Source organism: Neofelis nebulosa, chromosome 5 (assembly GCF_028018385.1).
Source record: "Neofelis nebulosa isolate mNeoNeb1 chromosome 5, mNeoNeb1.pri, whole genome shotgun sequence".
Lineage (NCBI taxonomy): Eukaryota > Metazoa > Chordata > Mammalia > Carnivora > Felidae > Neofelis > Neofelis nebulosa.
In genome coordinates this window covers 1,074,087-1,097,736 of record NC_080786.1, presented here as the reverse complement: position 1 = coordinate 1,097,736, position 23,650 = coordinate 1,074,087, and the positions used below count along the sequence as shown (strand labels likewise).

The following is a 23,650-nucleotide window of genomic DNA, read 5'->3' as shown; positions in this document are numbered from 1 at the left end:
AAAGAATAGAAGCAGCCAACACACACTTTGAGAAGATGTTCAAACATACCAATAAAAGAAATGTAAAGTAAGTATAAGATGCCTTTCCCTTTTCAGGTTTGCTAAAGTTGAAAGGTGGACGGAACCTAGTTCCGGCACAGGTGTAGATAATCGGGCATTTTCACACACAGCTGACAGATGTTGTACTTTGATGCCATCTTTCCAGAAAGCAGAGTGGCAGTATGGAAAATAATATTAAATACGCTTACCATTCAACACAACAACGCCATTTCTAGGAATTCATGCCAAGGAGACAATAAAATAGAATATATATACAGTGGAAGTCATTACAACTTCCTTTTTTTCCTCTCTCTCTTTCTCATTTACTTTGTGTTTAGTTATGGCAAAGAAATAAAAAAGACACAACGTATACAACCTGAAAGCCCAACAAGAGGACACTGGAAACTCATAAAGTATTTATGTGTCACAGCCATACAACAGAACCATCAACACTAGGGTACGGATGCAACTATATTAACATGGAGAACATTTCATTACGCATTGTTAGATTTAAAAAAAAACGCAAAACAAGACCCCATTTATGGATATGTACAATCCATCCTAATATCAAAATGACAACAACACTAGGTAACTTTGGGTTTTGGAAGTGTGTGGGTGCTTAGGAATTTGTCCATTTCTTCCAGGTTGTCCAGTTTGTTGGCATATGATTTTTATTTTTATTTTTATTTTTTTATTATTATTATTTTATTTATTTATTTTTTTGGGGGGACAGAGAGAGACAGAGCATGAACGGGGGAGGGGCAGAGAGAGAGGGAGACACAGAATCGGAAACAGGCTCCAGGCTCCGAGCCATCAGCCCAGAGCCTGACGCGGGGCTCGAACTCACGGACCGCGAGATCGTGACCTGGCTGAAGTCGGACGCTTAACCGACTGCGCCACCCAGGCGCCCCTGCATATGATTTTTCATAGCATGCCCTGATAATTGCTTGTGTTTCTGAGGGACTGGGTGTAATAATTCCATTTTCATTCATGATTTTATCTATTTGGGTCATCTCCCTTTTCTTTTTGAGAAGCCTGGCTAGAGGTTTATCAATTTTGTTTATTTTTTCAAAAAACCAACTCTCGGGGCGCCTGGGTGGCTCAGTCGGTTAAGCGTCCGACTTCGGCTCAGGTCACGATCTCACGGTCCGTGAGTTCGAGCCCCGCATCAGGCTCTGTGCTGACAGCTCAGAGCCTGGAGCCTGTTTCACATTCTGTGTCTCCCTCTCTCTCTGACCCTCCCCCGTTCATGCTCTGTCTCAAAAATAAATAAACCTTAAAAAAAAAAAAATTAAAAAAAACAAAACAAAACAAACCAACTCTTGGTTTCATTGATCTGCTCTACTGTTTTTTTGGATTCTATATTGTTTATTTCTGCTCTGATCTTTATTATTTCTCTTCTTCTGCTGGGTTTAGGCTGTCTTTGCTGTTCTGCTTCTATTTCCTTTAGGTGTGCTGTTAGATTTTGTATTTGGGATTTTTCTTGTTTCTTGAGATAGGCCTGGATTGCAATGTATTTTCCTCTCAGGACTGCCTTCGTTGCATCCCAAAGCATTTGGATTGTTGTATGTTGATTTTCGTTTGTTTCCATATATTTTTAAATTTCTTCTCTAATTGCCTGGTTGACCCATTCATTCTTTAGCAGGGTGTTCTTTCCAGACTTTTTCCTGTGATTGATTTCAAGCTTCATAGCATTGTGGTCTGAAAGTGTGCATGGTACGATCTCAATTCTTTTATACTCATGAAGGGCTGTTTTGTGACCCAGTATGTGATCCATCTTGGAGAACGTTCCATGTGCACTAGAGAAGAAAGTATATTCTGTTGCTTAGGGATGCAGAGTTCTAATATCTGTCAAGTCCATCTGATCCAATGTATCACTCAGGGCTCTTGTTTCTTTATTGATCCTGTGTCTAGATGATCTATCCATTGTTGTAAGTGGAGTATTAAAGTCCCCTGCAGTTACCACATTCTTATCAATAAGGTTGCTTATGTTTGTGATGAATTGTTTTATATATTTGGGGGCTTCCATATTTGGCTCATAGACATTTATAATTGTTAGCTCTTCCTGATGGATAGACCCTGTAATTATTATATAATGCGCTTCTTCATCTTTTGTTATAGCCTTTAGTTTAAAGTCTAGTTTGTCTGATATAAGTATGGCTACTCCAGCTTTCTTTTGACTTCCAGTAGCATGATAGATACTTCTCCATCCCCTCACTTTCAATCTGAAGGTGTCTCAGGTCTAAAATGAGTCTCTTGTAGACAGCAAATAGATGGGTCTTGTTTTTTTATCCATTCTGATACCCTATGTCTTTTGGTTGGAGCATTTAGTCCATTTACATTCATTGTTATTATTGAAAGATATGGGTTTAGAGTCATTGTGATGTGTGTAGGTTTCATGCTTGTAGTGATGTCTCTGGTACTTTGTGGTCCTTGCAACTTTCATTCACACAGTCCCCATTAGGATCTCTTGTAGGACTGGTTTAGTGGTGATGAATTCCTTCAGTTTTTGTTTGTTTGGGAAGACCTTTCTCTCTCCTTCTATTCTGAATGACAGATTTCCTGGATAAAGGATTCTCGGCTGCATTTTTTTTTTTTCCTGTTCGTCACATTGAAGATTTCCTGCCATTCCTTCCTGGCCTGCCAAGTTTCAGTAGACAGATCCGTCACTAGTCTTATCGGTCTCCCTTTATATGTTAGAGCGTGTTTATCCCTAGCTGCTTTCAGAATTTTCTCTTTATCCTTGTATTTTGCCAGTTTCACTACGATATGTTGTGCAGAAGATCGTTTCAAGTTACGTCTGAAGGGAGTTCTCTGTGCCTCTTGGATTTCAATGCCTTTTTCCTTCTCCAGATCAGGGAAGTTCTCAGGTATGATTTGTTCAAGTACACTTTCAGTCCCTTTCTCTCTCTCTCTTCCTCCTCTGGAATTCCTATTATACAGATATTGTTCCGTTTCATTGCATCACTTAGTTCTCTAATTCTCCCCTCATACTCCTGGATTTTTTTATCTCTCTTTTTCTCAGCTTCCTCTTTTTCCATAATTTTATCTTCTAATTCACCTATTCTCTGCCTCTGCAATCCGAGCTGTGGTCGCCTCCATTTCATTTTGCACCTAATTTATAGCATTTTTTAGCTCCTCATGACTATTTCTTAGTCCCTTGATCTCTGTAGTAATAGATTCTCTGCTGTCCTCTATGCTTTTTTCAAGCCCAGCGATTAATTTTATGACTATTTTTCTAAATTCTTGTTCCGTTATATTGCTTAAATCATTTTTGATCAATTCATTACTGTCGCTACTTCCTGGAGTTTCTTTTGGGGAGAATTCTTCCATTTTGTCATTTTGGACAGTCCCTGGAGTGGCGCGGAACTGCAGGGCACTTCCCCTGCACTGTCCCGAGTAACTCGTTTTGGTGGGGGGGCCGCAGCCAGACCCGATTGTCTGCCCCCAGCCCACCGCTGGGGCCACAGTCAGACTGGTGTGTACCTTATCTTCTCCTCTCCCAGGGGCGGGACTCACTGTCGAGTGGGGTGCCCCTGTCTGGGCTACTTGCACACTGCCAGGCTTGTGGTGCTGCTTCGATGGGATCTGGCGTATCAGCCAGGGTGGATCCGTGCACAGGGGCGGGAGGGGCAGGCTCAGCTCGCTTTGCCGTCGGTGGTCCTCTGCAGGAGGGGCCCTGCAGCGACCGGGAGGGAGGCAGACCGTCGGAGGGATGGGTCCACAGAAGCACAGCGCTGGGTGCTTGCATGGTGCAAGCAAGTTCGGTGAACTGGTTCCCTTTGGGGTTTCGGCTGGGGGATGGGCGAGGGAGATGGCGCTGGCCAGAGCCTTTGTTCCCCACGAGCGGAGCTCTGTCTTCCGGGGCTCAACAACTCTCCCTCCCGTTGTCCTCTAGCCCTCTCACTCTCCGAGCAGAGCTGTTCACTTTTAACATTCCAGATGTTAAGTCCCACTGGCTGTCAGAAGTCACGCAGTCCGGCCCCTCCGCTTTTGCGAGCCAGACTCTGGGGCTCCGCCTCGCCAGGCGGGCTGCCCCTCCACCGACCCGGCTCCCTCCCGCCAGTCCCTGGAGCGCGCACACCTCTCCGGCCTTCCTACCCTCTTCCGTGGGCCTCTTGTCTACGCTTGGCTTTGGAGAGTCCGTTCTGCTAGTCTTCTGGCGGTTTTCTGGGTCATTTAGGCAGATGTGGGTGGAATCTAAGCGATCAGCAGGACGCGGTGAGCCCAGCGCCCTCCTACGCCGCCATCTCAACACCAGCTAACTTTGGGGTCTTTACATGGGCTACTCCTTGAATTCTCACACCAACCCCATGAAAAAGAAACTCTTAACACTTTCATTTAGCAGATGAGAAAAACCTCAAAGAGGTTAAGGAGTTTGTCCAATGTCACGTGGTAGCAAGCAGAAGAGCCTAACCTCAGGCACCCTGAGGCCAGAGTTCACACCCTTAACCACATGTGGCTACACTGGCGATTCACTCCACACTGTGTGCGTTTGAATAAATATCCCATCGATGATTAGGCAGATATATCTCTCCCAACTGTCATGTCTAGGTAGTAGGATTTCAGATGATTGTTATTTTCTTCTTTACGTTTCTCTTTTTGATTTGAACTTTAATAGGCAAGGGTTTTTTTCTTGAAAAAAATGGCTTTTACACTTGTAACACAGTATAGAGGTCCGACATTTTAAAAGTAAGGGTAAAATGTACCCTTTAGGAAAGGCCAAACGATACTTTTTAAAACTGTATAATACAAGATAATTTGCTTTAGTCCCAGATTAAAAACATACCAACTCTGTAAAAAAGAAGTTGCCTAACTGCAAAGATTGTTTTGAATGAAGGCTCGATAACACCGAAAAGCCTTCCGTCCAACAGTATATGAAATGAAACGGCTCCGCACATAGGCACATCCCCTCCTATCCAGGAGGAGGCGGCCAAAAGTGCCAGTGGAGCTGGGTGACGATAGAATTTTTAGAGCAGAAGGAGCCATAGGGGTCACTTAGTCCCATGACCTCACTGTATCATATTCACAAGGTCTGAAATCACACGACCAGCGTGGCAGATACAGACTGAAATCCAGTGCTCTTTGAATGAAACCAGGCAGTATGAAAAAGACCTTTTCCTTTTTTTTTCCTTTCTGTGAACTTAGTCAACAAAGTCAGTTTTACAGTCTTGTCATTAGAAGAAACGCCGGCCGGGGCGCCTGGGTGGCGCAGTCGGTGAAGCGTCCGACTTCAGCCAGGTCACGATCTCGCGGTCCGTGAGTTCGAGCCCCGCGTCGGGCTCTGGGCCGATGGCTCAGAGCCTGGAGCCTGTTTCGGATTCTGTGTCTCCCTCTCTCTCTGCCCCTCCCCCGTTCATGCTCTGTCTCTCTCTGTCCCAAAAATAAATAAAAAACGTTGAAAAAAAAAAAAATTTAAAAAAAAAAAGAAGAAACGCCGGCCCGGCCACGCTGGGCAGCTGCAAGCCTAGCTCCCTGAAAGTCTCACAGACTAACTCCAGGGCCGGTGTTGGTTGGACTCCGCTCTGAACCATGCCAGGTGGGAAAAGAGTGTCCGTGAAGGCTTGTTGGTGGAGCTCGGGAAGCCTCGATCCCTCTGAGGCTCCAGCACATAAAATGCCCTCGAGGCTCAACACTGTTGGTGACAGTCCTCGAAGGCCCACTCTGCTCTGTTCACGCTCGCTTTCAGCTGTTCTGCGCTCGGGCCGGCCACCGCGCCACAACGTACTTACCACCCTGGTGACCTAAGACGCCCCTCTCCCGACGCGCCACACCTTCTGTGCGGTCTTCTTCCTGTCCCTGTAACCCACCGAGGGGCACCCATCGCTCAGGGAATTTCTGTCTCTATATAGGAACACCTCTGGGATGCTCTCTCCTTGGGGGATCCCTGCCCCTGTGCTCTGCACGCAGCAGGGTGCAGGTATGGAGCACTCAGTGTTGTAATTCACTGGCCAGCGGAATCCAGGCCTGTGCTAAACCGCTTCTCCCCACCCGCGGGCTCAATGGCACGAAGAGCAAGTCTAAGGCAGTAAAAACAAGAAGCCTCAGGGCAGCCTTGGCCTAAGCTGAGTTCTGCAACCTGCTTTGACCAGAGGGTCTTCATGGGAGCTTGGTCTACCATCATCACCACGCACATGACTAATAAATACACGCGACCAAAATACCAGAGGGGGGCACATGAGGGCGTTAAGTGTGGGTACAGAAAAGAGGCTCGTGATCCCAGCGGGGGCCAATCTAAAAAACAGCGACCCAACAGATGTAGTCTTCTTGGGCACTGGACGGTACAACGATTTCTGCAACCACAACCAATTTCCCCCTTTCACCCAAGCTGTCAACCAGGACAGCAGCCAGGAGTGACTAAAAGGCACAGCATACAGGTTCCAGAGACACTCTGGGGCACAGGACAGCCGTCCCAAATTCTGTTCTTGCCGTGTGTTGTACTGCACACAGCGCCAAAGAGAGGCCTAAAAACGAACTGGATTCAGGCGCTGTTACATTAGCTACTGCAATCACCTGCCTACAGGGAGAGGTGAATCCTGACCATAGTGGCTGAAATGCGCGTATGAAGATAAACACACTGTGAGTTCAGCCATGGGGCCGGGAGTACATGCATCTTTCATCAAGGATCAAGAAAAGAGTAGGAGACTCTGTATTCTCTTCCTGAGCTTGGGGGTGGGGGGAGCCAATGGAATTATAAATCCAAAGGCTAGTTAACAAGGAAATGCACAGGTATCTTCAGAAATCACCGTATTTCAGACCCGAGGAGAAACACAAACCAAAATTACTCAGTCACGAAGCAGCACAGGAACAGATCATTGAGAGAAAGACGAAGGGCCACACTGATTGAGCTGGAAAATGAGAGGGATTTCCCGAGGAGAAAAGGTGCAATTTCAATGGCCGGGGCTAGAAGGAAGGACAGGACCCTTCTGGAGGCCCTGAGGGTAAGAAAACAGAGCCGTCTTCTGAAATCTGCAACAGGCTGTTAATGACGAGGGCAACTGGGAGACACTCCTTCCTCGAGACCCAGGGCAGCTGCCTCTCCGAGTTACATAAGGTGTGCAAATCTGGGAGTGGTAAGTCAGCACACCGTACACACCCACCCGCACTGGAGTTTCTCGGCGACACTGATGAGGTAAGGAAGCTGGTGAGGCCCATGTGAGAAACACATCTGGGAACCTGATGGCATCAGGATCGCACCGGAAGATGCAGGAGAGGCGAGACGGACGTACCGGAAGCAGCCTGGCCACAGCAGCCCAGGCCTAGGCCTAAAGAGATGCTGCACCAAGAAGGCCACCTCTGCACAGAAGCACCCAACTGGGCCTTGCCAGGACTGACCGCCTCTCACTCACACTTCCTGTCTGCTCTGGAATCACGTCTGAAACCCTGGAGCAACACTGCATCTCACCTGCAAGCATAGCACTTGACTCAAAACTAAAGCTCTGATATGTGATAAAAGCATGAATCCATACGATGATCACACCACCATATAAAAAGACGTTTACGGAGAATTCTTAACGATCGGGGGAAATGCCAAGCGGGGGTAAAAGCAGACAACAAAGCAATATAACAATATGACCCCAATTATGTAACATGTACATTTAATACACAATAAAATACAAAAAGAATGAAGGAGTATTGCACCAAAATGTTAACAGGGTTGGTTAAATTACATGGGATTTTCATTTTCATCCTTATACTCTTTTCTCTATCTTCTAAGGTTCCACAATGAAAAAAAGTTTCACTGGCTTTTTTTTTAAGCACACACACCGATTTACTAGGCCCTTTCTATTCCCTTGCATTACTTTAAACCTTTTAAATTTCATCCTTCACCGGTAATTCTGCAATTCTTTCAGCAAAAGCTGGTCAGAACACACATGATCTACTTCCCACGGTGAATTTAAAACTAGGTGTCCTCACAGAACGGGCCCTTAGAAAATATCTGGTTCTGTAAGTTAGTGGGAGACTTCAAATTGAAAGCAGGCAGAGAGTAAAGATGGGACTTTTGAAAAACGCCACAGGATTCGAGTTTTGGAAATTAAACTCCGCAGGATTTAAGGGCATGGGCCACAACTGTTTTGCAGTCCGAATAAACCTCCGCTGTACTTTTGAAGCCCGGAACCTCTGTACACTGTCTTGGCTGCTGGAACAGCCTTCTGCAGCAGACGGCGCGCACCGAGCCCGGCGCTGGGCAGGCACCAGGAAAACAGAAGCAGCCTATAGGAGGACAACTCGATTCCATCCACATTTCTCAGGTGTCCCAGGCACTGCCCCTGACTTGCATTTATTGCTTAAAAAGGACTACGTGTGCCAGTGGAGAGCCCGGAAACCCAATCACCCCGATGTGAAAGGGAGCATGACCCTGCAAGTTCGCTCCAGCCACGCTAGTTCGGACGTATCCCAAGCGTCCCTGCTCCCCAGGCGGCCCGAGAAACGTGAATCTTGGGCGCCGCTGGGCTGGTCCTTCCAAAAAACGTCCTTCCATAGGCTTGGCCGCCTTACCCAACCCCACCCACGACCTCACTCCCCTGAGCTCCGAAGACCCCAAGGCCCCATCCTGACCAAAGTCCCAGCTTTCGGCTTCACCACGTTTCTTCCAATACTCAGCCCTCCATCCCAGACTCCTATAGGCTCTCCCCAGCCCCCACCTGCGCCTGCCACCCCCCACCCATACTTTCAGTCCTCCCTCCCCAACCCCCATCTGCGCCCATCCCGGTCCCACTTCCCCATTCCCGACACTGCCCCGGAGAGGTGCCCCGGGAAGGAAGGGCTGTGGGAGGCGTCCCTGGAGGCGCGCCGCCGCCGCCAGGCAGCCGGGGCTCAGTCCCACCCGGACCCCGGCTCCGCGCCGCCGACGGCGAGAGGGGCTGCGGGCCCCTCCCCCACTCACCGGCCGCAGCGGCGCTCCACGTCTTCGGAGGCGGGCCCGACGGCCGGCGCCACGGGGAGGCAGAGCCGCGGACGCGCGAGGCGGGGGGCGGGCCGAGGCCTGCAGGGAGGGCGCGCCGGGCGCTGGGTGTGGCGGGCCTGGCGGGGCCCAGACTCCAGGGTGCGCGGGCCGGGCCGGACCGCGTCGGGACAGGCGGGGCCCGGCACTGCGTCGCCCTGAGCGGGGCGGGGCCTAGTGGGGAGTCCCTCCGAGGCTGGGGCAGGAACGGCTCCGGAGAAAAGGTAGGAAGGGCCTGGCTGGCTTTTGGCCGGCAGTGGGAACGCGGCGGGGCACGGGAGAGGCGTGCCTTGTGGGCTGTCACTCCCGAGGAGGGGCGGGACCACGGTGGGAGAGGCGCGCCTTATGGGCTGTCCGCGGCCGGGGGGCGGGGCCTCGTTGGGCGGTCCCACCGCGAGGGGGCGGGGTCACAGCGAGCGGGGGCGTGTCCTATGGGCTGTCGCTCCGAGAGGAGGCGGGACCACGGTGGGAGAGGCGTGTCTCATGGGCTGCTTTTCCGATGAGGGGTGGGGCCTCGCTGGGCCTTCGCACCTAGCGGGGGTGGAGCCTAGTAGAGACGCGGAGAAAAAAATACCGGTATCCCTGCTCTTACAAAAGACCTCCATTACTACAGCAATAGCTTTTTTAGTAAAAGCGGTAATCCTCTTCAGATTTCTTTCCTTTAGCGAAAACAGGTACTAATGTAGGTCTTTCGTTAACGGGAACTTTCGGAAAGCAAGGTTGTGCGAGGATTATTCTTCGCCTTTCAATTTACAGAAATGCTCTGCTTTCTGAGAGCCAGGGAAACCTGTATGCCTCTTCGCATTTTCCTCTGGCCGGTCTCTTGCAGTCCAGACCCCAATTTTCTTGTTACTTTCAAAAATCAGAACAAGTCCCCCTCCACCTTTCATCTCTCAGACTTCTTACTTTTCCCCTTTTCTCTGCCCTAGCCACGTTGGCCCCCTGCTCTTCCTAGATCTCACTCACCCAGCTCTCACCCCAGGGTTTTCGTCCTGGCTGTTCCCTCTGCATTCCTTAATTAAGAAGACTGTTTACTTCCTCTCCTCCCTCCAGGGAATAGAATCCCACCTTCTCACTGAGGCCCTTTCTGATCATCATGTGTAATACTTGCTCTCCTCCACGTCCCACCATCTACCCTACCTGCTCTCCTATATCTTTTTTTCACAACACGCATCACCTAACATTTTATATTATTGTGTTTACTGTCAGTCTCTTCCAAATGTAAGCTTCACAAGGGCAGAGATTCTTGTCAGTTTTGTCCGCTGATATATTCCCGGTGTCTGGAACGGCTTTCGATCCACAACAGGCAAGCAATAACCCTCAGTGGAACGAAAGAAAGCAACGAATGAACCCTTAATAAGGGTTCCCTCCATACACCCAGGTCAGCCCAGAGGAATGCCTCCAAGTCCTGCCAAGCCAGAGAAGTGAGATCTGCTCCTCCACACCTCTGCCCCTTTTCTGGGTCTTCCAGGTTCAGGACAGGGAGGAGGGAGACTGGGGAATGGGAACAGAAGCTTGTCACTTGATAGGGGCTGTTTGTTATTCTTTCTAGAACCCCAATGCTCTGTCACGGGAGTTCACAACCTTACTGGTCATTTCTCACATGGCTGTCTTTTTTAGTAAGCCCTGCATGGATATGTCCAGAAGTTCTCTCTCTTCTGCAGATGGGGCAAATTGTTTGTGAGTCAATAGGTTTAGACATGAATTACTTATTAGGCTTTTTAAAATTGCAGTCTTCCTGTCTTTGCAACCCCTGAACTTGAATGGCCCTCCCTCTGTATGACTTCATCTTCTGGCATTTATATGACCAGAAGGATTGGCGGGGGAGGGGGGACAAAATTGGAATGGAAATATAAAAAAATGCCTTTCGCATGGACAATCTCATTTCATCTCCACAATTAACAAATTAACATTCTGTGTTAAGTATGACAAATCAGTTGTTGGACAACACAAATGGCTGACCGGGGTGAGTCAATGACATGGGTCCCTGTATTGCTGCATAACAAACCACTACACAGAATTAGGGATTCCCTTCCCTCTCCTTTTGGGGATTTCCTTCATATCTTCTGGCTCCCAGGACCTCCTCTTTCCAGTTCTGCTGGCCAGAAAGCTAAGGTTCTCTTGGAATTTCCTATGCTTTCTATCTCTCATGCACTTCTGTGCAATTGGGGCTGCTCTAAAGGCAGCATTCAGGGAAGAGAGAGAAATAACAGGGATTCCCCTCGTGCTCTTTGCACAACAGGGGTCCCTTTTCCCACTTCCTCTGTCCAGGGGACAGGTGTTCTTTCAGGGTCTCATTTCCCCATGTCACTGTACTACCACAGTGCAGCACTGTGACTCTGACCGGCCTCAGGTCGGAGGAGGGAGAAGGAAAAACAGTTTTCACCACTTTCTCCAACTTGCAAAGCCTCTTTTGCATGTTTTATCCAGAGGTTTTAGTAGTAGTCAGTGGGGGACACAGGCTGCAGTGGACTTACTCCATTTTGGCCAGATCTGGGATGGAACGTACCAATCTGAGAGATGACAACAGGTTTCAATTTGCCTTTCTCTTATGAGGAGTGTGAAAAAGACATTTGTATTTACTTCCCGTGAATTATCGTTCATATATTTTGCCAAATTTTCTTTTAAAAAAAAAAATGTTTGTTTTGAGAGAGAGATGGAGAGACAGAATCCCAAGCACACAGCACGCTGCCAGCACAGAGCCTGATGTGGGGCTCAAACTCACAAACCTTGACATCGTGACCTGAGCCGAAAGCAAGAACCAGATGCTTAACTGACTGAGTCACCCAGGTGCCCATATTTTGTCCAATTTTCTACTGGATAGAGAAGGTTTACATAATGGTAAAAAGAGTCCTCTTCTTAAATATGAATGTCAAGACTTTTTCACAGCTTGCCATATCTTTTGACTTTCTTTATGCTGTTTTATTTGCTTGTGTTTTTGTTTTGTCTTGTTTTGTTTGGCAATGCAGATCTTTTCCATTTCTAATTGGTGAATTTTACCAAGGCTTTTTTTTTTTTTACTACTTAGTATTTCCAGGTTGTATCATACTTAGAAAGACCTTTACCATTCTTAGATTATTTTGAAAATGCTTCCATGGTTTCCTCTAAATGTTTCATGATTTCACATTTTTCCTTTAAAAGGAAATTTTTTGGGGGGGCACCTGGGTGGTTCAGTCAGTTGAGTGTCCGACTTCAGCTCAGGGCATGATCTCACAGTTGGTGAGTTCAAGCCCCACTTTGGGCCCTGTGCTGACAGCTCAGAGTCTGGAGCCTGTTTCAGATTCTGTGTCTCCCTCCCCCTCTGCCTGTCCCCCAGCTCACGCTCTGTGGCTGTCTCTCAAAAATAAATAAACATTAAAATAAATAAATAAAAGGAAATTTGTTTGGGTGTGAGTTAAGCAGAATGGATCCAGCTTTACCATATATCTTGTTAGCTACACATTTACCCAACTTGATTTACTTAATCATACATCTTTCCCTTACTGATTTAAATGTCATCATTATCATATCATTATCATATACTAAATTTCCTTCTGTATTTATGGACTTTGGCAATATATCATTTTCTTTCTTAAAACTCTCCAATACAGGGGCACCTGGGTGGCTCAGTCAGTTAAGCATCCGACTTCGGCTCAGGTCACGATCTCGCGGTCCGTGAGTTCGAGCCCCGCGTCGGGCTCTGTGCTGACAGCTCAGAGCCTGGAGCCTGTTTCCGATTCTGTGTCTCCCTCTCTCTCTGCCCCTCCCCCGTTCACACTCTGTCTCTCTCTGTCTCAAAAATAAATAAACGTTAAAAAAAAAACAACAAAAGCAACTCTCCAGTACAGTGAGAAAAGGCCAGCCCACCTTGACAGTTTTTGAATCCCTTATTCCCATCATAACTGTCCAATGCAGCAGCCGCTTAAAGCCTCACCTTCAGTAAACTGCTCATTCCAGGTGACCACAGGTGATATAACTTTTCCCACTGTGTGCCCTAGATTTGTAGTATCCGACTTTCCTCCAGTGACATTGTCTTCAAACCTAGCCGGGTCAGACCCAGTCCCAGAGTTCCATCTTGAGCGCCCGATGCCTGCGACCACCTCTAGTACCAAATACAGCAAAACCTTGGGTTGCAAATAACTTATCTTGTGAGTGTTGCACAAGACAAGCAAGCATTTCTAATAAATTTGAACTTGATAAATGAGCAACGTCTTGTAATACGAGTAGGACGGGATGCCGACCGTCACATGATCACAACTGAGCCGATGGTTCTTGAGATTTGCTTTGATCCAGGAATGCTTTGGATTCTAAGCATGTTTCCGGAACAAATTACGCTTGCAAACCAAGGTTTTACTGCATGTGCGCGCTGGGGTTAGATCCACCCACAGCCACTGCCTGAACGCGGAGAATAAACACCTTAAAATGGGACTCTGTGATCTCAGAGTTGGATCCGAAAGCTGACACAACCGCTACTGCTTCTTGGCACCCAGGAAGCTCAAGGAGACACTGGGACTTGCGCAAAGAAACCCACAACCTTCCTCTCCAGTGGGAGGGCCAGGAGCCCTAGGAAGATGGTTTCCTAATTTCCACTACCTGACTTCAAGTGAGTGCATCTAACTAAAGAGCCTGGTGTTATCTCTAGGCTTCCAACCACTAGACCTAGAACATCTTCACGTAAATCTTGCCCATTTCTTATGGAGTTTCTTCCTAGACAGTTTACCTGTCTCATTACTTGTGTAAATGAGAACTTTTCTTCCCGTATAGCTTTGTTTGGCTGTTGCCTATCATACGAACGTTAGTTTTTGTATAATAGTTTTATGACCCAAATAAAATCTTTTAGAGTTTATAGTAGTTTAGTTCTTAAAGATTCCCAAGTTGACAGTCACATAATCTGGAAATGACTACAATTTTCCTTCTTTCTTTTCTTGTTTCTGACTTTAAGGAAATGCTTCTGGTGTTTACTCAGCAAGTAGGAGGTTCACTTTGGGTTTGAGACAAAAAGAATCCATGAATTCTTATCTTATTGAAAGTGTTTTTACGTATCAAGGAAGAATGCTGAAAGTTTACCAAAAAATGCCTTTTCATCATCTGTGGAGATGTTCATGTGCTTTTTTTCTTAGCAATAATGAATTTTATGAATAGGTTTCCTTATTTAGCTTTTATTCTGAAGGAAATAGAGAACCACTGAAGAATTCTGAGCAGATGAGTGACATTATGTGACTCGCATCTGAACAGGATCACTCAGATAGATTCCCGTGTTGAGGACACACAGCAGGAACACAAGGTTGGAAGCAGGCTATTGTAGTAATTGAGGCAAGAGAGGATTGCCCCACAGTGGGAGCAGTACAGCGATGAGAAGCAGATGGTTTCTAGAAATATTCTAAAGGAAGAGTTCTCAGGAACTGCAGACATGTTGGATGTGAAGTATGAGAGAACAAAAAGTCAGGTGACAGCTCTGTCGTTAACCGAGGTAGGGAAGACTGTGGGAGGAATGGGTTTGGAGGAGACTCCAGACCCCTGTGTTGGACACATTAAGTTTAAGATGCTTTTTGGAAAGCTGAGTTGGAATACAGGCCAGCAGTCAGGAGAGAGGGCATGGCTGGAGGGATGCATTTGCAGATTATCAGCACAGAGATGATGTCTGAAAATGCAGGCCTGAATGGGTCCACTAGAGGTGAGGAGCCATTAAGGAAGAGGACCAAGGACTGAGGCCCGGTCCTCAGCTCTAACAGTGAGAGTTCGGAACAAGAGGGAAAAAACAGCAAAGGATATTTGGAAGGACCGGTAAGTGAGATGGGGGGTAAGCTAGGAGAGTAGGAAAGGGGGTATCTCAGAAGCAGGTGAAGAACAGGAATGAAGAAGGAGCTGTGCCACATTCTGAGAGCAGGTAAGGTAAGATGAGAAGTGGGAACGTGAAACAATATGACAGCACTAAGACGAACACATTTGGCCTGCCAATTATGGCAAATGTGCCTGAATCACTTGCGAATAAACAAAAAAATGTCCAAATTGGATTAATTAAAACTCGGCTCTATACTCTACGTTAGAGACACCCTAAAATAATTTTTAGAGTTTTAAAATGGAAGGATGGGCAAAGGCACACCAGGCAAATATAAACACAAATAAAGCCAACATCACGATTTTAATATGGTTGGATTCAGAGCAAAAAGCATCAAAAGAGACAAACAAGGGGAATTTGGAAGGCTTATGTGTAGAATTCCCAGTGAGATAACACACTTGTGAAAATAGATGTGCCAAATAACACTATTGTCCCTGCCTTGGGTGGGGCTTTGCTCCTGCTGTTCCCTCTGCCTGGAACAGTCTTCCCTAGCGCACCGTCCACCCCTTCACTCCTCCAAGACTATTCACAATATCATTTTCTCAGCGAGGCCCACTCTCATCTCCCTATTCAGAATTGTAACCTAGTCTCTTTAATCCCTTCAAACTCTTTTGCTGTTTTCCTTCCTGCTCCCCGCGGCTCCTGCTGAGTTCGCTTTAGTGTCTGTTCTCCCTTGGACTATTTCCAGTTTTCCTTCAATTCTTTGATGCCTTTTTTTCCCTTTCACTTCTCTTCCAAGTGCCACCAGCTCATGTTTGGGCTCCTGCCTCTCTTTCTCTCCTGTGAGCCGCTTCCAGGAGGCGTTGTTGGTAGGGTCCAGGTCCCTGGATGGAAGCTTTTCTTACGGCTCAGTATCGAGCGGGTGAACTGGCTTGGCCTTTACTTTCCTTCAGCCCCAAAATAGGCCCCTGGAGAACCGCTCGTGGTGTGGTCCTCCCCCGTTCACCGGCCGACTGCTTCCTACCCCCGCGTGGTGGGTCTGTGTGCGTCCTCGTGCAGCCCTGCCCCCTTGCTTCTACCTTCACCCTTCACCCCTGCCTGCGGCTCCTCTGGCTGGGACTGGGCTCTGGGCACCCCCTACCCTGAACCCTCTCCCGCAGAGCGCCCCCGGCCCTCTCTGAGACCTGCGGCCCACCCTGAGCGTGCTTGCTCCGCTTGGGCCAGTGTCCCTAATTCCTGCCACCGCCCTGGGTGCACTCCCGTCTGTTTTGTGTGGTTTTGAATTTCAGGGGTCTCCTGGTTTTGTCAAACGTGAGCGTTTTCGCCAGTTTGGGCTGCTGTAACAAAAATACCACAGACGAGTGACTTAAACAAAATAACCATTTTTAAATTTTTTCCACGTTGTTGTTGTTTAATCTTTTCCACTTTGATATCTAGGAATGAAACACAGAAATTTATGTCCATATACGAAAACACCTATCTCACCCCCCTAGAAATATGTAAACTATTTCCATCCTCCATTTAACTATTGCATACAAACCCCTATTTGCTAGAGTAGACAAAATATCATAGAGATATTCTTAATATCCTGGGGAAAATGTTGTTTTATTTCCACCGTGTTTTTACTGGAAACCTGTAATACAGAGTAATGACCGTTTGACATCTGCCAAATAACCAAGGACATAATTTGGCTCCCAGAGTTATTTCAATTTCCTGTCTTAGCAGGGAACAGGCTAAATGGCTAATGGGTCTTTTCTGTGTCTTCTCTGTATTGAATACATTGCCGGAATAAAGCCATTGAAGTAATAGAATTCCTCTATGAAGTTGCTCACCTGAAGAGAACTGCTCATCCTACATATCAGATTTGGATTGAGATGGGTATCTTCACCTATCAAAATCTGTATCATTAGTGTCAAGAACTACGAAGGGTATGACATTTTACCATACTTGTGAGCCAATAAGTTAACCTGCCATGGTTTCACGGATGCCAACAGAAGACAAGAAACTCCCGGGTCAGATATGGAAGACTTTATCATTCATTGCACAGCAGGCAGTGTGAGCTCTTTGTGTCAGTTCCCCAGAGAGGCGGGGGTGGGGGTGGGGTATGTGGGACAGCTCAGGTGAATTCTGCACACTCACTGGGCTTGCATCATAGCTCAGGAACTCTGAGTTTAAGGAACCCTGGTCTGTTAACCCGGATTTAACAAGCCTACTTGACTTTTACCTCTGAGGGAAACATTATCTTTATAATCCTGGACACAAGACAAACCTGCCCTCGACTCCACACAGAGACGCTAGCTCTAGCTTCAAGGCTGTTTCTTATACAAACATCTTTCAAATGACAATTTGGAACAAAGACTTTCAGTGCCTTTACTCAGAAGATGTGCAGATATACAAATGACCCATGTGGAAATATTTCCCAACAACTAGGATCGGTCTCGCTACCAACACAACTCATGAGTTTCTCAACCCAAGTACAGTTCACCCTTAAGCAACATGGAAGACAGGGGCACCAGCTCCCCAAGAAGTCAAAAACCTGTGTATAACTTTCGACTCCCCCCCAAACTTAGCCTACTACTGAACAGAAGCCTTACTGATAGCATAAACAGTCAATTAGCACATATTTTGTATGTTCTATGGATTATATACTGTATTCTTACGATAAAGTAAGCTAGAGAAAATAAAATGTTAAGAGAATCATGAGAAAGAGAAAATACATTTACGGTACTGTACTGTAAAAAATCCACGTATAAGTGGAGCCTCACAGTTCAAACTTGTGTTGTTTAAGGGTCGGTTGTATATTCTACAGCCTACACAGGTAGCAGAACTTCAGAGTTAATAAGACTTTTTAAGAGGACAAAGGATTACTGGATTTCCTTTTCATATGTCTTTTATTTAAAAAAAAGGTTTTTTTAATGTTTATTTTATTTTTGAGAAAGATAGACACAGCATGATTGGGAAAGGGGCAGAGAGAGGAGACACAGAATCTGAAGCAAGCTCCAGGCTGCGAGCTGTCAGCACAGAGACCAATGCGGGGCTTGAACTCACGGAACTGTGAGATCATGACCCGAGCTGAAGTCGGATGCTTGACTGACTGAGCCACCCAGGTGCACCCCGTATGTCTTTTAATTAAAAAACAACAACAACAAAGGGGCACCTGGGTGGCTCAGTCAGTTAAGCATCCAACTTCAGCTCGGGTCATGATCTCACAGCTCATGAGTTCAAGCCCTGCGTCCAGCTCTGTGCTGACAGCTCAGAGAGCCTGGAACCTGCTTCAGATTCTGTGTCTCCCTCTCTCTTTGACCCTCCCCCACTCACGCTTGGTCTCTCTCTCGCTCTCAAAAATAAATAAACTTTTAAAAAAAATCTTTAAAAAAGTTAGATAACACAGATACTTAGTACAAAAGTAAAAACTGTAGGACAGTAGACAGAGAAAAGTAGGTCTCTCTCCCTAACCCCAATCACTCAGTTTCTCTCCCCAGAGGAAACCAACCTTCCTTGCCTCCTTCCTTCCTTCCTTCCTTCCTTCCTTCCTTCCTTCCTTCCTTCCTTCTTCCTTGCTTCTTTCCTTCCTTCATTCCTTTCTTCCTTCTTTCCTTCCTTCCTTCTTCCTTCCTTCTTTCCTTCCTTCCTATCCCTCCCCCCCACGCACATACATAAGAGTTAGGGTGCATCTGTGTGTGTGTGTGTGTGTGTGTGTGTGTGTGTGTGCGTGCACGCATGTATACTCATGCCTTTCCCCTACGTGGAATTCTTGTCTACTCCTCCACGTATCCCTACCCGCCAGAAACAATCAAAATTAAGGCAGATGAAAAAGGTTAATGGGCACTGAGGAGGGCACTTGTGGGGATGAGCACTGGGTGTTGTATGGAAACCAATTTGACAAATTATATTTAAAAAAAAAAAGGCAGATGAAAAATTCTAAAACCAAAACCACTGCGATTTCATGCAGTGACTTTCAGATTCCTCCGTTCCTTTCTTCATGCACTCGCCACGGATGACCGCTCCCTGAGCTGACACACGCGTAGCGGAGCAAGGCATCTACACACCTAATTATAAGATGAAGAATAATGGGATTCGGAGAAATAAATGAACCATAGGAGGTCGGAGGAGGAATGAAATGCTTGGAGCTAGAAGGATTCGCGGGAGGGCTGGCAGCGGGCATGACGTTCAAGCTGGCCTTGAGGAAAGGAGCCGTGGTCCTGTGGATATGTGTGCACTGAGTGGGGAGTGGGGAGTATAGAAGTGGGCAGGTATTCAGGAAGAAGGAAGCATGAACAGATGTGCAGAGGCAGGAAAGCAAAGCATGCACCAGGGAAACAGGGAGCAGTCCGAGGAGCTGGGGAGAGGGTGGGGAAGAGTCATGACGAAGGACAGCAAAGGAGGAGGAACCGTCCACGGTGAGGGCCTCACAGACGATGCTGCTGACAATTACAGTCTCCTTGGGCAGGCGCGCAGCAACACGGCCCTTTCAGCCCCAGCACAAAACAAGAATGAAACTGAACCCACATGTCACAGCCCCCATGTCCTTTATGACACCTTGATGCTGGCATCTACTTCCCTCCTTCACAGCAAACAAAGCACTGGGAGCCTCGCTCGAGCTTCCAAGCCCCCGGGTCTAACTGTTGCTCAGAACTCATGTCAGATGTTGCTGCTCAACACCCTGGAGGGCCCTGACTGTCACTTCAAGTCTCTTCGTGTATCCTGGACAGAAATAATCCCTCCATCTGACTTCTTCCAACATACCCTACAGATATTACTCTGCTGTTTAAGGGTTGTCCAGTAAACCTAAGACATGGATGAAAATGAACTGGGACTTTTCAAAATATAGCCCTTTAATCTATACGATGAAATATAAAGTGACAACGTTTTAATGGCCTTTGACTTGATCTGACATCGTAATTTTGCTTTATTTTGTCCCCACAGTTTGCTGAGCTCCGACAGCTTCTCTTTGAGTAGTCCAGTGTGTGAGAGGTAAGTATTTTTCTATAGTAAATCCTTAACGTATAGACAAAAAACCATAAGCAAGAAATAGGGTTGTCCTAGCGTGGGTGTCCCCAGAAGCCGGCCTTGAGACGAAGATTGGGAGGAGAGCCAAGGAGCACAGGTAGGGGAGAAGAGAAGAGAGACTGGGAGGGAGGGCGTGTCATCACACGGGTCACTCCTGTGGGTGGGTGGGGTGGACCCTACTGGGCAACTCCTGGGCCAGTGGAAAACACACCTCACAATTTCCTGCCTGAGGACTGCTGGCCGGAGAAGTTAGTTCTCTGGTACCGTGGCCTCCCTCTCTGTTGCAAGCCAGCGTGCCTACCCCCAGAGATGCCCTCGGGCAGGGGGATGCAGATGTTGGCCACCGGAAATCGGGGGAGATGGACGCTCCTGGGGGGACAGGGCTGGGCTTGCCTGCATCTACTACATGGGCCAGTACAGGACCAAGAGTGTCCATTGGCTCATATTCCCCATTCACAAATGCCCCCAGATTTGAGCTAATAGTCTGCGAGAGTACAGAAGTAGGTATAGAGATATACACCCAGGATTGAAAGATGTCTATCAAGTAACTTTCAATTTGTGTCCTATTAGCAGAACCCAATAGTAATGGTTATATATAATGAATTTCGTGTTTTTTCATAAATCCTTTCTTTACCTTGTAATTAGTATAATTATATTGCCTTGTATTTTTGTGTTAAACACATATTTTATTAAATATGGGTACTTCAAGTGTTTACTTAACAATTAAGTCTATTTTAATCACCTGCTTTAACATTTCTTTTTCAGGGACGCCTGGGTGGCTCACTCAGTTAAGTGACCGACTTCAGCTCAGGTGATGATCTCACGGTTCATGGGTTCGAGCCCCGCGTCAGGCTCTGTGCTGACCGCTTGCTCAGAGCCTGGAGCCTGCTTCGGATTCTCCTTCTCTCTCTGCCCCTCCCCCGCTTGTGCTCTGTCCCACTCTGTCTCTCAAAAATAAATAAATGTAGGGGCACCTGGGTGGCTCGGTCGGTTAAGCGTCTGACTTCAGCTCAGGTCATGATCTCACTGTCTGTGAGTTCGAGCCCCGCGTCAGGCTCTGTGCTGACAGCTCAGAGTCTGGAGCCTGCTTCCCATTCTGTCTCCCTCTCTCTCTGCCCCTCCCCTGTTCATGCTCTGTCTCTCTCTGTCTCAAAAATAAATAAACGTTAAAAAAAATTTTTTTTAATAAATAAATGTAATTAAAAAAAACACTTTTCTTTTTTAAAGCATTGCGAGCCTCAAAGACAAAAAACAACCCAAGCCTCTGTCACCATTGGAAAGTCTCCAGTTAAACACCATAGAACGTGGAGAAATTAGGGGCAAAATTTAGAAGAAAAATGAAGGACTCAAGAGATGAAATGTCAAGGCCCTTAGCTCTCACCTGATTAACTAGGGGGCGGGGCCGCAGGGTTGTGTTCATTGCACCTGCCCTGGGTGGTGTCGTCTTGGGATTCCAGGCACTCAGTGGCTCACAAGTGGAGAATGACTCTTGGAGTCTACTTTGTACACCCAACCTGACAGTTCCAACTGATCCAAGGGCCTCTCTTACGTCTTGCTTTTTATCTCTCATCTTAAAGAAAACAAATTGGAAGCAAACAAAAAAAAGGAACTATTGTTGGATGATAAGTCAGAAAGTTGCCATTTGCCTCCTAGAGCTAGTGGGCCTTAGTACATGTTCTGAATACAGTATAAAAATATCACGGCCAAATGTCCATCGATGGATGAATGGAGAAAGATGTGATACACACACACACACACACACACACACACACACACACAATGGAGTATTACTCGGCAATAAAAAAGAATGAAATCTTGCCATTGGCAACTACATGGATGGAACTAGAAGGTATTATGCTAAGCAAAATTAGAGAAAGACAAAAATCATATGACTTCACTCGTATGAGGACTTTAAGACACAGAACAGATGAACACAAGGGAAGGGAAACAAAAATAATATGAAAACATGGAGGGGGACAAAACATAAGAGACTCTTAAATATGGAGAACAAACAGAGGGTTACTGGAGGCGTTGTGGGAGGGGGGATGGGCTCAATGGGTAAGGGGCATTAAGGAATCTACTCCTGAAATCATTGTTGCACTACATGCTAACTAACTTGGATGTAAATTTAAAAAATAAAATAAAATAAATAAAAATAAAAAAATATATCACAGGCAGCAATTAATGAATAATCATGAAATCCCCAGAGTAGAATCAATCAGGTTTTTCTGGAAGCCTGGAGAGGGCTTACATTTATCTTTGTGGTTTTTTCAAATACAAGCTGATTAAAATGAGGTATCTTATTTTTCTAATTAAATTATGGTTTAAAAATTATTAATGTGACCTTTGTGAACACAAGCTCTAAGTTATTCCCGGGAAAAATGTGCCTTCTCTAAAATCAAATGTTTCAATAATCATTGACTCACTAGACCATAAGCTCATTTATGGATAACATTCCAACTAGCACTACAATCAAGGAGATGAATAATTGAGAGATAAATACATTTTATCACAAGCAAGTAGTAGTAGATGACCTTTGTTGAAATTATGCAATTTGTATTAATTTTCTTTGACCAAAATTTACAAAAAATTAAGAGAAGCTTTTTTGAGATATGTTCATAGAATGTTAAAAATACCACCAATTGGATATTTATATTACCCATTAAAGCATTTGTCATTTTTACACGGTTTTTAACTGTCAAAATCAAAACAATTTCATGTATTATTGGATATCCAGTCTGTTCAATGGGATCTGGATAGGATACAGTGACAAATCTCTTTTTGTACCTTAGAATTTCTGAAAAATTAAATGCTTATTAAACCTGAATTGTGTATTTAATTTTTTAACATTTATTTCTTTTTGAGAGAGAGAGAGTGAGAACAGGGGAGGGGCAGAGAGAGAGAGGGAGACACAGAAACCAAAGCAGGCTCCAGGCTCCAAGCTGTCAGCACAGAGCCCGACGCGGGGCTCAAACTCACGGAACATGAGATCGTGACCTGAGCTGAAGTTGGATGCTTAACCAACAGAGCCACCCAGATGTCCCTTGAATTGTGTAGTTAAAGGATAAAAATATTTAGCTCACAGGTACCCAGAGAGCAGTTGCTTGGCACATAGTGTGAAACAGTGGTCAAAGACCTGCCTCCCAGGGTGCACTGGGCAGGAGTTGTAGGGCCTCTGCAGGGTGGGGTAGTTTTCTTCACAGGTGCATGCATGGGTGTGTGCATGCGCGCGTGCGTGCGTGAGGGTGGCCGCACGATGGCACCGTCGAGTGAAGGGGTAAGAAAGGTTACTCTCAACAACTATTTTAGGCATCTGCCTATAGGACCTGTTGCCTCTTTAACAAATTACTCCCAGACATAGCAACTTAAAACAGTAAAATATTTATTATCCACCAGTTTCTGAGAGCCAGCAATGTAGGAGTGGCTTAGCTGGGTGGTTCTGGCTCAAGATCCCTCCTGAGGCTGCAGTCAAGATGTCAGCTGGGGCTGCAGTCATCTGAAGGTGTGCCTAGGGCTGAAGGATCTGCCCCCCCCCAGGTGGCTCTCTCTCGTGGCTGCTGGTAGGACATACCTCAGTTCCTCACACATGGACCTCATCATTGGACTCTGTATCTGTGCTGGTGACGTGGCAGCTGGCTCCCCGAAGAGGACAGGATCAGAAAGAGTAATCAGGAAGTTGTGATGCCCTTTAATAACCTAATCACCATAGTCACACCACCATTTCTGCATCCTTCTATTTATTAGAAGCAAGTCTCTAAGTCCAGCCCATTGTCAAGGGAGGGGAATTAGGTTCCGTCTTTGGAATGGCAGGGACAAAGAACTTGACATTTTATTTATTTATTTATGTTTAAGTTTATTTATTTGTTTTGAGAGAGACAGAGATGGTGTGAATGGGGGAG

General features: G+C 46.4%; 1 protein-coding gene and 1 long non-coding RNA gene across 8 annotated transcripts in view; one reads left to right on the top strand and one right to left on the bottom strand.

The window, feature by feature from the left end:
* The window catches only part of ANO10 (anoctamin 10), a 286,676-nt gene that overhangs the window by 229,452 nt on the left and 33,574 nt on the right, over nt 1-23,650 (bottom strand). For 5 of the 7 annotated variants that reach the window (XR_009261555.1, XM_058729214.1, XM_058729215.1 and 2 more), the window contains exon 1: nt 8,927-9,181. The exons of 1 other annotated variant lie outside the window; for it this stretch is intronic. The gene's annotated coding sequence lies outside the window, so the exon portion shown is untranslated. Of the gene's footprint in view, nt 1-8,926; nt 9,185-23,650 lie in introns of those variants that run through there. One more of the 7 variants, XM_058729210.1, reaches the window with a different exon arrangement.
* LOC131511538 (uncharacterized) lies at nt 9,098-21,723 on the top strand. The gene is made up of 3 exons (XR_009261561.1): nt 9,098-9,207; nt 19,668-19,715; nt 20,517-21,723. It is a non-coding gene; the product is annotated as an uncharacterized LOC131511538 (long non-coding RNA).